This window comes from Protopterus annectens, chromosome 1.part0 (assembly GCF_019279795.1).
Source record: "Protopterus annectens isolate FY-2018-M chromosome 1.part0, PAN1.0, whole genome shotgun sequence".
NCBI lineage: Eukaryota > Metazoa > Chordata > Ceratodontiformes > Protopteridae > Protopterus > Protopterus annectens.
The window spans coordinates 1491267795-1491286575 of NC_056725.1; the positions used below are offsets into that span (position 1 = coordinate 1491267795).

General features: G+C 39.4%; 1 protein-coding gene across 3 annotated transcripts in view; it reads right to left on the minus strand.

Moving 5' to 3' along the window:
* Positions 1 to 17416: 17416 nt before the first annotated feature.
* The window catches only part of LOC122798656 (leucine-rich repeat and fibronectin type III domain-containing protein 1-like protein), a 4504452-nt gene continuing 4503087 nt past the window's right edge, over positions 17417 to 18781 (minus strand). For all 3 annotated transcript variants that reach the window (XM_044067745.1, XM_044067758.1, XM_044067750.1), the window contains exon 10: positions 17417 to 18094. The gene's annotated coding sequence lies outside the window, so the exon portion shown is untranslated. The remainder of the gene's footprint in view (positions 18095 to 18781) is intronic.

An 18781-nucleotide genomic window follows, 5' to 3' on the forward strand; every position in this document is an offset into this window, starting at 1 on the left:
TGTAACTCTTCACTGCCACTCAGTGCCTGTCTTAATTCTTCCCTGAACTTCACCTCACAATCACCTTTTTTCAATATCCACCATTTGATCCTTGTCACTGCCTTCACACTCCTCCTCTTCCTCTTCTTGATCACCAACATCATCCTACAGACCACCATCCTATGCTACCTAACTATACATTCACCTGTCACTACTTTACAGTATCCAATTTCCTTCAGACTGGCCCTCCTGCAGAGGATATAATCCACCTGTATCCATCTTCCTCTTGTATGTTATCCTGTGTTCCTCCCTCTTCTTAAAATATGTATTCACCATAGCCATGTCCATCCTTTTTGCAAACTCCACTGCCATCTAACCTGCATTCCTCTCCTTAACACCATACCTACCCATAAATTCCTCATCCCCTCTGTTCACTTCCCCAACATGCCCATTGAAATATGCTCCAATCACCACTCTTAACCTTGGGTACACGTGCCACCACTTCATCCAACTCACTCCAAATTTTTTTTCTCATCCTTCGCGCACCCAACTTGTGGAACATATACACTAACAACAGTCATCATCATACTATCAATTTCCAGCTTCATAAGCATCACTCTATCCAACACTCTTTTCAACTCCAAAACACTCTTGGCATACAGGACAAGCCCTGCCCCATTTCTCCTCTCATTATAATCATGATAGAACAATTTGAACCCACCTCTGATACACCTGGCCTTGGTCCCCTTCCATATGGTCTCTTGCATGCACAATATATCAGCCTTCCTTCTCTCCACCATATCATCTAGCTCTCTCCCTATACCAGTCATACTGGCAACATTCAAATTTCCTACCCTCACTACAAGACTCCTAACCTTCCTCCTCTCTTCCTGCCTTTGGGCATGCCTTCCCCCTCTTCTTCTCCTTCAGCCAACAGTAGTCCAATTTCCACCAACACCCTACTGGCTAACACTGCTGATGGCAGTCATTGTTAACCCGGGTCTCGACCAAACCGGTATGGAAATCTGTATTGTTGTCCACATATTTCATTTGGCAAATGTTTTACACTGGATGCCCTTACTGATGTAACCCTCTCTATGTATCCAGGCTTGGGACCAGGACAAAGAAATACACTGACTTGTGTGATAAATCCAGCATGTTCCATGTTGTTTGCTGAATAGTGACTGCAGCATCTACATTATAACTGTATCCACAAAGTAGTGGTCCATAGTGTTAGTGTTGTGGAGAGCATTAAAATAATAAGTGTAGACAGAATACACAGCACCACCAAGGGTGACAATGCTCAAGTCTGTAACTACAATTAATTACCTGTACAGATTTCTTAATGCTGTCATTAACCAATACATTATTCTGCAATTCACCTCTTGTACCTTCAGAATTTTACTGCCTTTATTAACACTGGTGCTATACTACTAGTTGTGGTATATACATGTTTCTAAATTATTATTCTGCCATATTGTTTGCTCTCATTTGCATCAAAAGAGACTCACAGAGACTCTCTGTTTAATAATATTTCTCATTACCATGCCATTATTATTTATTGCCATTTGTTTATACCACTAGCATAGTATATGGGCCATGGGATTTAATAACATTTAACGTTCATGCATATAATGTCTTTGAATTGCCCGTTCCCTGTGTGTGGCTGCTTATCCAGCACAATCCTTTATCATCATCCAGAAAATGTTTCTGAATCCCACAGATAGTATTTTCTATTGTGCTTTAGGTATATATTTTTTCATCATTTGTATTGGTTTACTTGTTCTTCTTATCTTTACATATAGTTCTCTCAAATCCAGCAAAAGGCTTTTCTTTAAAAGTGGACGTGTTCAGTTCTTCCTCTTCAGCTATGTAAACAGTGTACACAAGGTGTGCTCTCTATTAGAACAAAGACTACAGCACCCCAGACATATAAATGTGTCATAATCCAAAAATAGTTTGATTCCATTCTAAAAATGTTGTGTCCCATAATCTTTGGCTAGGGTGCATAAACACAATATTCTGAGTTAGAGGATTGCACCTAGCATAAACCTGATGCACCAAAGCTTTTTTAGCTCACAAATGTACTTTGAATTTAAAGATTCAAACTGAGTTTAATGTTTTTAGGCCTGCAGTTTCTGTTGAAACAACAATACATGCCTTCATAGATTAGAACTCTCCCTTTCCTAAAGCAAAAGCATGTGTTTCTAAGTGATTCTTTCATTTTAATGCTTGCTGAAATGTGTAAATAAAAAAGTTATGTACTTACCATAACGTTCCATGTGAGTTGTTCATCTCGCCTTCATTCTTACACATGGGTTTGGAGCCAATCCATCAACGCTGAGTTGGCCGCTTTACTAGCTGAAGATCTCAAAGTAGCTCGAGGCCAGGTCCCTATCCCATGATTCTCTATGTCCTACCTCAGATCTAGTTTTCTGAACCCAGCATGCACAGAAATAACCCAAGAAATACTCCAACCGGAGTAAGAAGTCCCAGAACAAGACCACCAGAACCTCAAGATTATTCGTTCTTCGAGACCCTGGAGGGGGAAGGCGGGTGGGAATGTAAGAATGAAGGTGAGATGAACAACTCACATGGAATGTTATGGCAAGTACATAACTTCTTTATGTGAAGTAGTTCAATCCCGCTGTTCCTTCTTACACATGGGTAGCGTCCCAAGCACCCTAATAATGGGTGGCTCAAGGGAGTACATTCCTGAGGACAGTGGAACCAAATGAAGCCCTGTCTCTGGAGGGCCTGTCCACTTTGTAATGAGTGATAAAGGTATGCAGCTTAGACAAAGTGGCAGCTGCACATATAGTGTCCAAAGATAATCGAGCCGCATAGGCAGAAGAAGTGGAAACAGCCCTAGTGAAGTGAGCCTTCACACCATGCTCTAATGTTTGGTTTGCTGAAGAGCATATAAATGTAATGCAGTCAGTTAACCATTTGGAAAGGGTAACTTTAGAGACTGGTAATCCTTTCTTAGCATCAGCATGAGATACAAAGAGTTGCTCTGATCTTCTAAATTCCTTTGTCCTGTCCAAATAGAATCTCAATTGTCTGTGGACATCAAGTTTATGCAACATGTACTCCAACTTAGTAGAATGATTACTGAAAAATGGTGGAAGTTTGATAGTTTGATTCAGGTTAGTCTCGGAACACACCTTTGGTAGGAATAAAGGATTAGTCCTCAGTGATACTCTGTCTGGGTGAAAAAACAAATATGGGGGGTTGATAGAAAGGGCTTGAAGCTCAGACACCCTATGTGCTGAGGTAATGGCTACCAAGAAAATAGTTTTCCAAGAAAGAAACTTCAAGTGGCAGGATGATACAGGCTCAAAGGGAGGAAGAATAATAAGTGACAACACAAAATTTAGATTCCAGGGAGTAAAGGGTTGTCTAACAGGTGGCCAAAGATGAATGGTACCCTTCAGGAAAGCTCTATATAATCTGTGAGACATCAAATTAGAACCTTCAGCTCCGAGGTGAAGATTAAAAATTGCAGCCAATTGAACTCTAATAATGGCAGCTGCAGCACCTTCATGAAAAAGCTTAGATAGGAGTTCCAGAATACTAGCAATCGGGGCAACATAAGGATCAATGTTATTCTGGGAGGCCCAAAAGGCAAATCGCTACTATTTACTAGCATACAACTTTCTGGTGGAAGCCTTATGTGAAGATACAAGAATATGTTGTACCTCAGAAGAAAATTCATGTGACCTGGCTAGGTTGGTTATTGGAGAAGCCAAGCTGTCAGTCTGAGGGAATGAAGGGAGGGATGGAGGGCCCCTGATGAATGTGTCAGCAGGTCTGGAACTGGGTCCAGAAACCAAGGTTCCTCCAGTTGATAGAGTCGGAGGAAGGGGAACCAAATCTGTCAAGACCAAGAAGGGGCTATTAAGATTACAGTCCTTCCCAGTCTTTTGGTTTTCTGTAAGAATTTTGGGTTTAGGGGTATAGGTGGGAAGGCATGCAGGAGTCCAGGGGGCCAATCGTGTATGAGCAAGTCCCTTGCACTGTCACCTGGAGGGGGATTCAGGGCAAATTAGCTTCTGCATTTGGCATTCATAGGGGATGCAAACAGGTTGCAGCAAGGCTGCCCCATCTGTGGAAAATCATCTCCGCAACTTCATCTTTGAGAGACCACTCGTGCAGTAACAGAATGGCTCTGCTCAGTTTATCCGCTATCACGTTGGATTTCCCTGGGATATGCACTGCTATCAGAAAGCGCCCGGTGGATACTGTCCACTGCCAAATTCTAAAGGCCTCTCGACACAGGGGGTAAGACTTGGTTCCCCCTTGTTTGTTGATGTACCAGACCACAGACATGTTGTCTGTCTGTATCGCAATTGTCCCTAGAGGCAGAGAGTCATGGAAGTACTGCAATGCCTAAAGCACCACTCTCAGCTCCAGAAAATTGATGTGCAACTGTGACTCTGTCTCCAATCAGGTGCCTTGGGCTGTTCTTCCCTGAAAAAGCCCCCCCACCCTATCAGAGAAGCGACTGTGGTCACCGTGGCTGACAGCGGGGGAGAAACAAATGGTCGACCCACTGTAACTTGGTGGCTGGTCAACTACCAGCGAAGATCCTTCTTGCAAGAGTCCATAATCATGATTAAGAATGACATCGGAAGTTGTTGGTAAGACCACTGGGTGAAGAGTAACCACTGAAAAATCCTCATGTGCATACGTCCCAGTGGAACTGCTATGAGCGTAGCTGCCATGGTACCTAGTAGCTCCAGTACTTGAGAGGCCGGTACTTTTCTTCTCTGCAAAATGTCTGAGACCTGATTTCAGATAGTGGCTATTCTGTCTAGGGGCAATTTTACTATGGCAGTGGTGGTGTCTAGTTCTGCTCCAATAAAGGAGATATACTACGACAGTAACAATGCAGACTTTTCGAAATTGAAAGTGATACTAACTGAGAGCAGAGATTGAGAGTATGATCCCTGGACAGAATGAGTTGATGCCTGGAGGAGGCGGTAAGGAGCCAGTCATCTACATACGGAAACATTCAGAATCCTAGATGCCTCAGGTGAGCCGTAACCACTGCCATGCATTTAGTAAACACTCTGGGGGCTGTTGTGAGTCCAAAGGGCAGTGTTCGGAATTGGTAGTGACTGGCTCTCAGCCGGAAACGGAGATGATCTTTGGATGGTCTGGCCATTTTGATATACTATATGCATCCTTGAGATCTATAGCGCACATCCAATCACCCATTCTGAGGAATGGGAGAATAGACTGAAGCATGACCATCTGGAACTACTCCTTCTTTACAAATGTGTTGAGCCTGCTGAAATCGAAGATGGGCCTCTAGTCCCCTGTCTTCTTTGGAACTAAAAAGAATATGGAGTAAGTTCTCGATCCTATCTGGTCTGCTGGGACTGGCTGGATGACTCTTTTTTCCTGCAGCCTCTAGATTTCTATGGCTGCTTGTTCCCTGAGACTGGGTGGAACATCTGGGATTTTTTTTCCCCAACAGGTGGGTTTTCTAAGAATGGGATAATGTAACCTTTGGTAATGATGCTTTGTACCCAAGAATCTCTTGTAATTCCTAGCCAGGCATCCAGATACAAAGCCAAGTGACCCCCGACTGCATCCAGAGTAGGACAGTCAGACCTCCTTTCAGAAGCGCTGATAGGGCTTACCAAGGAACTGATCCCTGTTGACCTGATTCTGCGGACCCGCTCTGCTGCCGGGGTGGAGTCTTCCATTATTACTCCCTCCACTGCCCCTGGAGGGGGGTTTACTACATGTGTTCTGGAAAGTTCCTTGAGATTTCCGGAACCACATTTTCCCACCTTTCTGCCCTTTGGGGTATGGTCTGGTAGGGGTGGAAAAACAGACTCCTACAGCAGCTAGATTCTTTCCATCTTGCTCACACCTAGTGAGAGTCTCCTTGACTTTGGTCCCAAAAAGACATGAGCCATCGAATGGGGTGCTGACAAAGGAAGATTTGAAGGCTTCCACAAAGGACCATAAGCGCATCCAGGACTGTCTCCGAAGAGCTATTGCTGAACCCGCTGCCTGACACGAACCATCGGTTGCATAGGAAATGAGCCGCATGGACGAGTTAACTATGGAATTAAGGGTATTAAGCTGGGCTGTCATCTTCACAGAGACAGCTCCATCTGTACTACTCTGCAGAGTATCTCCGAGCTCTTTTAGGAGATCTCTTTGAAGTCGGGTAAAATGAGTCAAATAGTTAAGCGATCGCATAGCAAAGGTCGCAGAACTAAAGATGCATTTCCCATACCTGTCCATAGTCCTGGAATCCCTATTAGGAGGATGGACAGTAGAAGAGGTTTTGGACATCTCTTTCTTGGTGGCCGCCGTCACCACCATGGCATATACCGGAACTCCCTTAGTGAGGAACATCTTATCTTGGGGGGAGGTGATAAACTTGCTGGACCTCTGAGGGACCAGTTCCATAGTATCAGGAGACTCCCACACCCTTCGAGCAACCAATTCCATTAGTTTGTTGAAGGGAGGAGTCACCCAGGAGGCGGAAGGTTGAAACCCAAAGGCCTTCCGGAGCACCGACTCATCCTCAGTACGGCTAATGGACTGCCAGTCAACCCTCTGCTGAAGGACTTCTAGGATTTCAGCAAAGGAGATATCCTCCGAGGGGGACCATGGGGACCCTTCTGATTCCTCTAAGTCGGTGTCTGATGTCAGGGACTCCTGTGGGGAATCTAAATGTCTCCTCTTACAAAGTCTCTTCCTGGGAACCTCATCAGTGGGAGCTTCTGGTGAGGTCTCAGTAGAAAAAGGGTCACTCAGTGGGGTTACCTGAAGCTCCAGGTCTTGACACTTCACAGGGACCTGTGATGTAGAAGCAGAAAGTGGCACTTTAGGGGAGGAGGAGGAGGGACCTGCTGAATTGTGTGTCTTGGATGACATAACCCTCCTCATAGCATTGAAGGCACCACTGCTCTGACCTGAGGAAGCCGCTGGTTCCGAAGAAGATGGCAATTTCCTTGGCACTGAGACAGTGGGCTCTGACCCAGAGGATAGAGCTGAGCTCATCTGCCCCAAAGCTCCAAGAGGAAGGGTCGGAACCGACGCATTATTTTGACTCTCCCCACTGGAACCGACCAGAGAGTGTCAGCTCCCAGACTCTTCCAATGGTACCGAAGAAGTCAGGGTTGATGGAGACTATGGCACTGGAACATGCCTTGGCTCCAAAGGCTCCACAATCATCAGATCCTTCACTCCTGGCTCTGAAGGCCCTGCTCGGCTCAGAGGAGGAATAGTCATAGCAGGTGGGATGATGTTAGGCTCTGAAACCGGTTGGGTCAAGGCCGATAACAATTTAGCCAGTGCTGGGTTCATGAGAAGCCTCTACACCACCCAGTCCACATCCACATCAGAGAAGGTCCTCGAAGAATGAGTCGAAGGAACCGAAGAAGCCACCGATTGAAGGATAGGTGATCTCAAGGTTTTGGAGACTGGCTCCAAGACCGGGGACCGGCTCCAAAACACTGGCTTGGTGCACGGCTCCAAAGACTGCAGAGCCAGCGACTGCACCTTCAAGGTAAGGCTTGGAGCTGATGACTTGGGATTGGAGCTGATGACTTATGATCAGTCATAGTAGGAGTGTCATCATTGTAAACAGTAATGAAGAGAAAAATATCACTGTATAACAAAGTACACACAAAACACTGCAAACTCTAACTACTAACAACAACTCAGAGTTGTCACTCCACTGAACAACTGTGAAGCTAATCATAATCTAATATCTAGATATATTTCTAATTCCAATATCTAAATACACTACTATCTAATAATAATAAGCTAAACACGCTATCAATATTAATACTAAATGGGATAGGGATGAATAACTAAGGCACAGCCAAAGGCCTAAGAGCAACTGCTTTGTAAAGGATGAAACTTGTCAAACTACTGATAAAGAAAAAACAAGCAAAGGCTAACTAGCCCAATAAGCAGTACAACTGTAAAAATTAGTAATACCATTCATCTATAAGCAGAAAAATTAGGAGAAATATGAAAATATGTCACAAACTGGCCCGAGCTCTCTGACGACCTCTGATCTGTTGCAGCGGCAAACTAGATCTGAGGTAGGACATAGAGCATCATGGGAAAGGGATCTGCCTTGAGCTACTCTGAGATTTTCAGCTAGTAAAGCGGCCGACTTGGAGCCGGTGGATTGGCTCCGAACCCGTGTGTAAGAATGAACGGCAGGATTGAACAACTTCACATATGTTACTTTCTCACTGATGTACTTCAGAATGCTGATACATATCACAGAGAGGCCTTGAGGACTTATCGTTTGCATTAATTGTGCAGTCCCATGCAGTTGAATGTTACAAATGGTGCAGACCTGAAACTCTGAGTATAGAGGTCCACATTTTAAACCATAACAGTGCAATATTGCAGACAGGATCTAGTAGGTTTGTGACACTTCTCCAGTAGAGCAATACCCAGTATACTGCCGCAGATGAAGAACGAGGACACTTAGGAAATTATCACAGAAGAAATTATACTAGCATGATACGAGAGGAGCAATGTAGTAACACTGTGAAAGTGTCTCATGACGATACCCCATGACATGCAAAGTTAATACACACATTATATATGCCACTTACAAGCTGAAAAAAATTATATTTTTAAAAAAGGGGCCTTTAAATCTTCAAACATCCAGAAAGATCCAATGTATAGCATAAAGCATAGTCAAAAGAGAAAAGTCAAGAATCCACAGAGGTGTAGACATATACAGACATCCAGATGATATCAAAGAAAAGGTTTCTCAAAATGTATCATGGATGTGAGATCTAATAAAGCAGATGATGGCAAACAAGGACACTCATCAGGTCATTTGCATATGCTGCTAATGCAGTAATTTTACCCCCAAGTATCCATGCTACCTTTGTTTCTGAATCACCTCCTCCCTGTGTATTTAATCTTTTTGTAGTATTTTCTGCAATGCTATGCTCTACAAATACCCATCTCTATCCAAAGTTTGCAGTGGTCTAACAAACATCGATGATTCCAACAGAGCACCTCTTTGGTTCCACATTTCATTCATGCAGATGAGGAACTGCACTTGTCAGTCATATGAAGCATTACAAATACAGGAGATTAAGAGATAATCAGTGGAGATGTGGTGTTTCACAGCTAGGACAAGTATAAATAGTTGAGGAACACAAAAAATGCCCAGCATACCTCTACTCATAAACACCCTGTAAAACCCACTGACATTTTAGAAGTCAACTCAGTGGGTTATCCAAAATATTATGCCCCAACTGTCTGTCCCAGACTGAATAAAAGACCAGTGGGTATTTCACATAAGATGAAAAATGGGACTAAGTGGATTGTTTCCCAGCCGTGGTCACAGTAGTTAAGAATTTACATCAGCTGAGTCTCAGACCCTGGATATCCATGGCAGTGGTTATAATCACAGCAGGACTTATGTTTCCTTCATATAATTTAGAGGATAAAAAGGATGAAGGACCAACAATTGTCTCCAGACAAAACATAAGCACTAGTGAACCCCATAGAAATAAGGAAAATTGCTGGCAGCCCTAATAACATTGAATAAAGAGCAGGTAGTCTAGGGATGAGAATATTCAGACAAACACAATTCCAAATGAACAACATGAACAAAATAAGATATTAACAAGTAGTTGGTTATTAAAAGAGATCTTATAATGAAACAGAAACACACTTATTCAGAAATGATCTAAAAGAACTAAGTTTAAACAAAATAAATGAAAAATGCATAATAATCCAGGCTTTATCTTATTTGTATGCACCTAATGTAAGATTGTTTTATAGCAGATGATGTTCTTCAGTTCCAGTTTCATTTTTCATTTGTGTTTGTTTCATACATTTATGTAAACATTTCAAAAGCCCATTTGATATTAACCTGGATTATTTGCTGTGTGAAATCACTTGTGTCTTCTTTGAATAACCCAGGCCAAATTTGAAAAAGGTCTATGGGATCAATGCTTTACCTGTGTAAACAAATTCAAACAAATAAATACAAGCATGATTATGCTATTGCCAGACAGAAAATCCAGGTACATAGAACAACATAATTAGTTATGACCAATGCAAAATATTGAGTAAAATGATTGTTGTCCACTGTAGTCAAGTTTGTCTAATGTAGCTGTGAAAAATAAAAGTGTTGTCAAAAACTGTCCCAAAAAGCTGATAAAAGTTCAAGTTAATGTATTATTTCTATACTAGAACCTAAAAGCTTGAATCTAATGAATGTAAAAAAACAGCAAATTAGTTTAAAAAATAACATAATGGGCCAACTATATATAGGTAATAAGGTAAAGGGTGAATGGTTTGATGCATTTCTTGTCAAAACAAATTTGATTCAGGTCCACTCTGTAAAATGTTCTCAGTCAGACCAATAAATGCAGAAACTGGATCCAAATGAGGTGTCAGTGTTATTAATATGGCCACCGACACAACAGGAGAAGAATGGCCCAAATCCTAAGAGTCGGCAAATACAGTTTATGGAGACAAGAAAACTTGGAGTACAGTCTCTAAATTGGAACAAGGGATGAAGTAGATAAATGTACCAAATCAAGCTATAACAAATGAGTACACTGATAAACCATAAGTTGTGGAAAAAAGAAAGTACAAATGAATGTGCAGATGACCATGAAATAATCAAAGCCATGGCCAAATGTTTGTGTGAAATGAAACAACATGGATCTGACATGTCATTACACTATAACAGGATGCACATTTGTTGCTCAGTTAGTCCACTCAGATGTAGCAAATAGGATTCAAAAGGCAAAATACCATTCATATTCTACACCGAGATAACTGTCGTGTAGACTGATAAGTTCAAACCAGACAGCACGGACATAGCACTGAAAGAAACATTCGTGATATGTAAGTTCTGTGTCATAGAACTGTACAATAGCTATTTGCAGAAGCACCACAAAGTAAAGTTAAACAGTCTTCCTGGAGCTCACAACAGTACCTGCCACATAAATACCAGCAGTTACAGTAACTTGGTTAAGGAAAAAAAAGCAAGGGGTATTACACAAATGTCATAGTCATAGACAAAGTACTTTGAAAGCAACACACTAAGTGGTGGAAAAACACAGAAAACTTCAAAGGTTTAACATTAAAGTCTAAGAATGTCCAGGAAAACATTATTATTTTTTACCAATTCTGCAAGCTAGATCAATAAGGACTATAAGAAAATGAAAGAAGGCAAATAATACATGTCATTATTGAAAATATTTTAAATCCAAACACGATGAATAGGGACAGGCAACCAGTCGGCTCACTCAAATAATCCAGTCTTGTTCATAAACGTATAAAAGTTATTTTATTATGTGCACAGGTAAGCACTTTCACCAAAGCTTCTTCAGACCTTAAAAACTTCCCGCCAAACAAACATTTCCTTTTATACTGATCATATGACTATGCATCAATTAAACTATTAACTTCCTTAAAAGACCATTCATTATTTATCCCAGCTAAAAACATTCAAGTATTAATACAAATTCTGAATTAAGTTCAGACCATAAAATCAATGACACTTTTTACATTCCAGACTCGCATGAATCCTGATTCACTGTGTTAAATATTCAATAAAAGCATATCAGTTCTTGTAGGACGTTCGTGAACGGAATATATTGTATCTGGTATCTTTCTAAAATATTCTATCTGTTTCATGAATTCTGATACTTTTAATATTACTTTGGTCGATATTATTGGTCTGACATAATTTAAAACAGAAATAAAAAATATGTATACAGTTAGTACTTCTGAAAAAATATTATCTACTGAATTACCATTAGCTAAGCAAATGCAACATTATAATGTTACAACTAGTCTTGCTAAACAACAATGTTGCCTAATTTAACTGCTATTTCATTTTTATGCATCAGAATTCATCACCGATGCTACGGTAGGTTATCGCTCTCCATATATTCACATGTATACATATATGTATGCTTTTTCACTCCATCTGTGCACTAAGAAATAGTGAGTTAAAATTGTATATAATAAATATCTATGCAATTGCATATGTTATTCAACACACTGTGCCTCTTGCATATATAATTTTTACTATATATTCGTTTGCCCATATTGATCATATGCTTCATTATCTATAATCTACGGCTGTCATTAAAGTGGTAGTGCCGTGTAGCTTATGAGAGATGTATCAATTATCTATCTCCAACTAACATATAAATATTTGTTAAGTAATTAGACAGCCCGGAGATGAATATTGGTTTTAATATAAACGCAAGGGATATCTTTATCATTAAACTGCTATCTGAAGATGCTTATAAATTATCAACAAATTAATTATCCCAAATAAGGAAGACATCGACTACAAAACGACGATAAAAGATCACATGATCTTTAAACCAGATCTCTTGAAATAAGTATTCTTCTTCACACAAAGCTAGAAACATGTTGGTGGAGCTATTGGCACAAGAAGTGCCCGTATGTTTAATACAGACCACAAGATTATAATATGTATATCTTTACATCAATACACTAGGTTAATCGCCTTATGGATGTCAAAGTACATTGATATCCATGGTTATATAACCTTGATACATGTGGGGTTTCTCTATGAAACAGTAACTCAGATACATTTGTGGCATGTCCAGAACATAACTTTCCCTTCAGGTTAACTATATATGAGCATTGTACCTGTTAGTATTAAAACTGTTAGTATATATAGTTAGTTAGCCCTTTTTTAAAGGCACAAAGCCTAGCTGATAATTTATAAGCATCTTCAGATAGCAGTTTAATGATAAAGATATCCCTTGCGTTTATATTAAAACCCATATTCATCTCTGGGCTATTTAACTACTTAACAAATATTTATATGTTAGTTGGAGATAGATAATTGATACATCTCTCATAAGCTACATGGCACTACCACTTTAATGACAGCCGTAGATTATAGATAATGAGGCATATGATCAATATGGGCAAACGAATATATAGTAAAAATTATAGGTTCATAGGTTCATAGGTTCATAGGTTCATACTAGGCTATCTGCCCGAGGGCATTTATAAGCCTAGCCCATTGTTTTGTGGCTTACGCCACCCCTTTAGTATGGGGAACTATACCCATTATTTTGCTGTGCCTCTGTCGAGCAGTGACACTGAGGTAATTCCTGGGGTATATCTGCGATCTCCCATCCATTGGTCAAGATTTCTCTTGAACAAGGCCAGCGAGGTGCTCTGCCTCACATGTACCGGGATTTTGTTCCACAGCATAGGGAGTCTTTGGGTGATGAATCTATCCCTCCAGCACGTCCTATTAATAGCCGTGTCGAGGTTTAAGTCTCCGCCCTTGTGGCTCTGATGGATCTAGATTTTTGAGGTGAAGCATATTCATCAAATCTGGGTTTGACATGGCCTTGTATGTTAGGCAAAGGTCACCTCTGAGCAAGCGGTGGCGACTGAATAGAGCTGGAGTTCTTTCAGTCGGGCAGCATAGGACAGATTTTTGAGACCCTTTATCCTTTTGGTGAGGAACTTTTGTGGCCTCTCCAGCTGCTGCAAGTGTCGGGTCAGATACATTCGAATGGGGCATTGTACTCAATCATTGGTCTGATGAGTGATGAGTAAAGGGAGACTATGACCTCCCTTGATCTAGATGAGAATCCCTTCATGATAAGGTGGGCAATGTAGAAGGACTTCCTAACTACTTTAGCTACATGGGTGTCGAATGACAGACTACTATCAACCTGGGTCCCCAGGTCCCTGATAACTTCTTCTGTGCTCAGTGGATTGCCACCTATTTGGTAGCTAGGGGTAACCTTGTTTTTCCCGAAGGGTATGACTATGCATTTTTGGCATTTAACTTTAGGCCGTGGCTCTGGCACCAGTTATCCGTTTCTGTGAGACCCTTCTGAAGGATATCTGTGTCAGATGTGTTTTCTACTATGGCGCCCAGTTTGCAGTCATCTGCAAACTTTGTCAGCCATAACCCTCCTGTGTTTGCTTGTACTTCGGAAAAGTAGATGCCAAACAAGAGTGGGCCCAGGACTGAGCCCTGTGGGACACCACTTGTGACAGGCTTTGAGTCTGACATGGCGCCAGCAACTCTGACCCTGTGGGTTCTGTCACTCAGCCAGTTTGCAACCCATCTTGTGATGTATGGGTTAACATTTAAGCTGATGAGTTTTTCAATGATACCCGAGTGGGGTATTGTATCGAAGGCCTTAGCCAGATCGAGGTAGGCTGTATGGACTGCCTTTCCCTCATCAATGGCTTTGGTGACTGTTTCGAAAAAGTCAACCAAGTTTAAAAGGCATGATCTGCCTTTGACAAAGCCAAACTGGGTTGGATCCAAAGTCTGCAAATTCCCTATGTCTTTATTTATGAGGTCCATTATGATCCTCTCCATGGCTTTGCAGATAAGGCTTGTCAAGCTAATGGGCCGGTAATTTCCAGGGTCTGTGGAGGCACCGCCTTTGTGAAGTGGGACCACAGTTGCAGTGCGCCACTCCCTGGGTACGTATCCAGAGGTAAGACTTTGATTAAACAGCTGTCCTAGCTGTGGGTTTAATTCCTCATTGAGTTCGTGGAGCACACAGCCGGGGACACCATCGGGTCCCATGGATGCTGTGTTTTTTGCTTTGGAGAGAGCAGTTCTCACTTGGGCGCTGGAGATGTTTGGGGGGCTGCACTCATTTGGTATAGATATCTCTCCTTTTGGGGGAGGGAGAAGTTTGCACTGAACCTGTCAGCCAGTATGTTGGCAATGTCTGTAGGATCAGTAATCTTCACATCATTTTGAACTAGTTCTGAGCATATCTGGGAGTTTCCTCCTAGGTTTCTAACATAGCTAAAGAAGGCCTTATGATTGTCTTTTGAGTCTTTAGCTATTTTTCTCTCGAAATTTGCTTTGGATGATTTTATGAGAGCTCTTAGTTTTTTACTTATAGTGATCAAGGGTGTCTTACCTTTTAAGGATTTTGCTCTATCTTGTAGTAGCTTCCTCCTTTTGTTGTAGAGTTTGTTTATGGCTGGGGTCCACCAGACTGGACGCTTGCCTTTGGTACAAAGAGTCTTTGTTTTGCTTGGGATTGCCTTATCCATGCAGTCCTGCAGGTGCTGGTAGAAGGCGTTTGTAAGTGATTATATATGCAAGAGGCACAGTGAGTTGAATAACATATGCAATTGCATAAATATTTATTATATATAATTTTAACTCACTATTTCTTAGTGCACAGATGGAGTGAAAATAAGCATACATATATGTATACATGTGAATATATGGAAAGCGATAACCTACCGTAGCATCGGTGATGACTTCTGATGCATAAAAATGAAATAGCAGTTAAATTAGGCAACATTGTTGTTTAGCAAGACTAGTTGTAACATTATAATGTTGCATTTGCTTAGCTAATGGTAATTCAGTAGATAATAATTTTTCAGAAGTACTAATTGTATACATTGTTTTTATTTCTATTTTAAATTATGTCAGACCGATAATATCGACCAAAGTAATATTAAAAGTATCAGGATTCATGAAACAGATAGAATATTATAGAAAGATACCAGATGCAATATATTCCATTCACGAACATCCTACAAGAACTGATATGCTTTTATTGAATATTTAACACAGTGAATCAGGATTCATGCGAGTCTGGAATGTAAAAAGTGTCATTGATTTTATGGTCTGAACTTAATTCAGAATTTGTATTAATACTTGAATGTTTTTAGTTGAGATAAATGAATGGTCTTTTAAGGAAGTTAATAATTTAATTGATGCATAGTCATATGATCAGTATAAAAGGAAATGTTTGGCGGGATGTTTTTAAGGTCTGAAGAAGCTTTAGTGAAAGCGCCTACCTGTGCACATAATAAAATAACTTTTATACGTTTATGAACAAGACTGGATTATTTGAGTGAGCCGACTGGTTGCCTCTCCCTGTTCATCGTGTTTGGATTTATTATAGATTTTCTTCAAAACAGTGGAGAGACATTTGCTTTGGTGGGTGTGTTTATTCTCTTTGTTACGATTGAAAATATTTTGTTTAAAAAAGTTTTGAGAATGAAGTAATGATTTTATGAAACTGCATATGTTTTAACATTTGGTATTACATTTTGTATCCTGCATTTGTAAGTCATTTGTTGAGACAATAAACTAAAAAACAAATAGCCAACCACAGTTGGGAGAAAGTTTGTAGTCCACCATCAAAAAAAAAAAGTTCAAAGAGTTTTATCTGAAGGTATTTGGCCATTCAATCTCCCCATTTTCCCTTATCTGATTTGTAACATTACTTCAATTTTTCTTTAGTATTTTTGTCACTTTTGCCAGTGCCTTATTTGCAGTCTAATGCTCAATGCCTAAACAGCCTATTCTCATTTATGAAGAATTTACGTTCCTTTACTGATACTTCTTTCACAGCTGATTTGTTAAACCTTCACTTTTATCTTGCTTACCATTTTCTAGCATCACATTGGATGTACTGTTTCTATTGAACAGTGTCTATTACCTGAATTATATTTGTAAGGTTTGTAATCCAGAATAATAGGCTCTGGGAAACAGATGCCATCTTTGAATCATGCTGATTTCTGGCTACTGGATTCGGATGACCTAGACTTGCCTGCCCAATGTGGTGAAGCATTTCTTTGAGCATGGTTGTATTTTTCTTTATGGCAGTACTCTTCTGAGACTGGAAGATATCCAAATGAAATTAAACAGCAGTTGTATTTATATGAGCTTTCAACCTAATACTTAGATTTGACTATTCTACTAGATCATAGCTCCCAAATTTAGCATAGGTATCCCCTGGCTCATATCTGCATGCATTGCTTATAGAAAACTGGATAAGTCTTCATACATGTTTATACATCCAGCCTGTGTGTTGGATATAAAATATCTAAACTGAGAAAATTATACTTTTTTTATTAATCTTTAACACATATTATTTTACAAAATTCTCATCTTGCACAGATTTACTGTTCTGTAGTTTTATGCTTGGTCCAATCTTTTTAAACCTTAGCACATTGCCTCAATATCACAAACAAAGTCAAACATAAAAAAAAAATCTAAAAGTTTTATCTGAAGACATTTTTCTCTAAGTGACCACTCAACTCCTCCATTTTCTCTTATTCCATTTGTAACATTTCCTCATTTTTTCTTTAATACTTTTGTCACTGCCTTTTTTGCATTGCAGTACTGAGTAACTAAAAAGTTATATTCTCATTTCTGAAGAATTTATGCTGATTTACTGATAGTACTTTCATAGCTGATTTGTTTAATCTTCACTATGATCTTGCTTACCACTTTCTAGCATCACATTGGATAAGCTGCTTCCATTAAACGGTCTATTACCTGAATTATTATTTAGTTATATATGACCTTGTAGCTAAATCATGACACTATTTTATCTCACAGGTAATATAATGTGTTATTCATCATTAAATACAGATAAAAAGATACCAGCATATGTAAAAATATGAAAATTATTTATTTATTATAAAATAGCATACAAAACAGGAACAAGAGATATAACCTCAATATAGTTGTGTGCTGTATTGCAGTTCTTTTCTCACAATTCCAGTGGAAACAAGCTTCTGTGAAGAATATAATAGACCTGTGTTCTCCAGAATAAATATTTGTGAATTTGTATCAATTTGAGTTTAATATGCAGGACACAGTTAATGCCATATACACCTCAAGACTAATTTAAGTTTACATTTTTGAAATTCATTGCATATGTTTATGAGACTTTTTATTTTCATATACAATGAACAGAAACAGAATTGATCACACATTAAAAGCTAATGCGACCTTTTCAATACAGTCTATATTAGGAGGCCAAAAATAGAACTTCATAGTCCCTATTATTTTTCATGTACTGTCTTAGCAGTTTATATGAAAACACATTTTCCTGGTAGGAGAGATGTGCCTACATAGGAATCAAGGTGTTTTTTTAAGTACTAAAGATCCACAAAAGTGGAAATTATGGCAAACTGAGACCAGAACCAAAATGTCTCCCTCTCAGTCTCTCTATCTCCTTTTTCTTCTTCCTTTGCTGTCTTGCTCTTTCTGTATCTTCTCCATTTGTATTGTTCTAGTTTGGATGAGACACAGTCATTTAAATCTTCAAATGGTTGTGCAGATACTCTGTTAGGATTAAAGACAATGATTAGTTTTTTACAGTTCTCATATCTACATAACTTTCAAACAACACGCGATATAATATATGTTAATGTTATATTATTATATATATAAAGATGGCTGACACTAGTACATTTTATACTGCACTACGGATCAATTCTAGAATATTACAATATAAGTAAAACATTCACAAGAAAGATTAAGAGGCACAGATAACAGGAAACCATTATGATCAAAACATATTATTTATATTACAAAGCAAACTGTATGGCCTTTCTGGAATGAGCCAAAATAAAATGTTTTCACTCACATTTATTAATTCTGTTTTTTAGAACAGTATTTTGAAACTATAACTGGTGATGAGCACTTTGTCATTATATTTTGTGAAAATGTAAGTATAAAGTGAATGAGTAAAGTATACACACACGTGAATGAAAGTGATCAAATCAAGTAATAAATGGGCATTATAAAGCATGATTTGATAAACAACCTGATGATACTTTATTTGAAAAGGCAACATCTATACATTATCTGCTGCCCTTCAATGAAGACATTTCATCTTACTTTGCATTTATGTCAAAGTTAATAACAATACATTTAATCCTTCAAAAAACATACATAAGCACTTAATCTACACTCAAACTGCTTGCAGAATTATTATGCAGAACATCAAATTATGAGCAGTTTACCTTG